This window comes from Temnothorax nylanderi, unplaced genomic scaffold, assembly GCF_030848795.1.
Source record: "Temnothorax nylanderi isolate EJ_2023f unplaced genomic scaffold, tnyl_v1.0 TNYL_tig0635_pilon, whole genome shotgun sequence".
In the NCBI taxonomy this organism is placed as follows: domain Eukaryota; kingdom Metazoa; phylum Arthropoda; class Insecta; order Hymenoptera; family Formicidae; genus Temnothorax; species Temnothorax nylanderi.
Genome location: NW_027249697.1, coordinates 82513 through 84320, shown reverse-complemented (window position 1 = coordinate 84320; position 1808 = coordinate 82513). Strand labels below are relative to the sequence as shown.

Below are 1808 nucleotides of genomic sequence, written 5' to 3'. Positions count from 1 at the left end.
TCAAAGCTATAGTCTTATACTTATAATAATAATAAAAACCTCTGCTCAAAGCTATAGTCTTATAGAGATAATATAATATATACTTATAAAGATACTATAAAAGATAATACTTATAAAGATAATATAATCTTACGGTCGAAACTATAGTTTTGTGCTTATACAAATAATATGCGTTGAGTGAATAATGTGTATACTATCAACCTTTATTAAAAGAGCGCAAAACCAACTATTTTGACTCCGAGTTGCGCTATTGCTTGCTGTGCTATGCTAATAAAACAGCGTTGCTGAATTCCTCGGGATTAATGAGCGGCCTATTGTAGAAGTTGGCAAAGACCCGGGACTCGCCCGTCCAACCTGCCGCACGTTTCATGAAATCAAGGGGGACTCCCCTTGAAGATGCTTGAGATGTTGAGGCGTGTCGAGTGCTATGTGCCGAAAATATGGAAGTGTCTATTCCACAATCCTCCAGACCCCGACGAATCCAGCGACTAATTGTTTGTGACGAAACAGCCTTGTAAGGCTTAGACAAAGAAATAAATAAAAAATCGCATGAAGAAGGACGCAAATCTTTGGTATTTTCTATATAATGTTCCATGAGACGAACAATGCAAAGGTTCTCCTGGTTAACGAAGCGAGAAAAAATAAAAAAGGGGTTGAGACCGACCCGGGGCCGAGGTTTTAATTCGATCCGGCACGCGAATGATTAGTTTGTCATTTAAAGAAATCTGTGAAATTCTAAGTAAAGCGAATGTTTGAGCTCTGTGACCAGTTGCAAGAGCGAGGAGGAGTATCAATTTTTTAGTGAGCAATTTTAAGGGAACTCCTTCATACGGGTAGATAGAAGACAGTTTGGCTATCACGGGAGCGGGGTCCTAGACAAAATCATACCGCGGGCGAGGCGGTTTGAGTGCGGAGACGCCCCTACAAAAGCGTTTGACCCTGGGATGATTCCCGATCTCGTTCTGAGAAATAAGGGAAATAGCTGATCTCATTGTATTTAGGGTCGAGTAAAAGGAGATATTCGGCAATTCCTGAGCTAAAAACTGTAAGAAGTGAGCTACTAAGGGCGAGTAAAGCGATAGCCGATGATGGTAGCAGTAGTTCCACCAGGAGCGAAGCGAGTAGGAATATTGTTTGATGGTTGATTCCGATAAGGAAGCTAGTAAAGCTGGTATTGCTATATCTGGAACTGACCGGGCCTTGAACGCTTCCCTGATAACTTTGTGACCCCTAGGGAAAGGGTCCTCCATGTTGGGTGGCAGCTTCTGAAAGGTAATGATAAAAAAGAATAATTGGGTGAAGAATCAGTGGTTCGGAAATCAAGAGACGACCGAGCAACGGAAACCCTGGCTGCGAAGGCCACCAAGGAACTATTAGAGTTCTCGTTGCTTCGTCGTCCATTATCTTTCTAAGAACGCGTGGCAGTAGGATGAAGGGTGGAAAAGCGTAAAAATTTAGTTTTTTTCCCCCGAAAGGGTAAACGCGTCTACGGCCGCTGATCCTGGATCAGGAAACCAGGAGACGTACAAACTGCATTTGTTATTAATTGAAAACACAAATAGGTCTATGTCGAAGGGACCAAAGAGCCTTGCCACCCGACGAAAGGCTAGCTCAGATAAAGACCATTCCGTATCTAGGTTTGCAATTCTAGATTCTGCGTCCGCGACTGAGTTTTCTAAAGATGATATATAAGAGGCAAACAAGAAACTATTAAGGGCCTCGCACCAGAGCCTTTGCTTAGAAATTTCGGAAAGGTGAGGAAATTGGATGGAACCAAATTTGTTAATGTAGGCTAAAGCGGTGGTGTT

At 42.5% G+C, this 1808-nt stretch overlaps 1 pseudogene; it reads right to left on the bottom strand.

Moving 5' to 3' along the window:
* Nucleotides 1–207: 207 nt before the first annotated feature.
* Nucleotides 208–1250, bottom strand: LOC139784488 (uncharacterized; annotated as a pseudogene).
* Between the last annotated feature and the right edge of the window lie 558 nt (nt 1251–1808).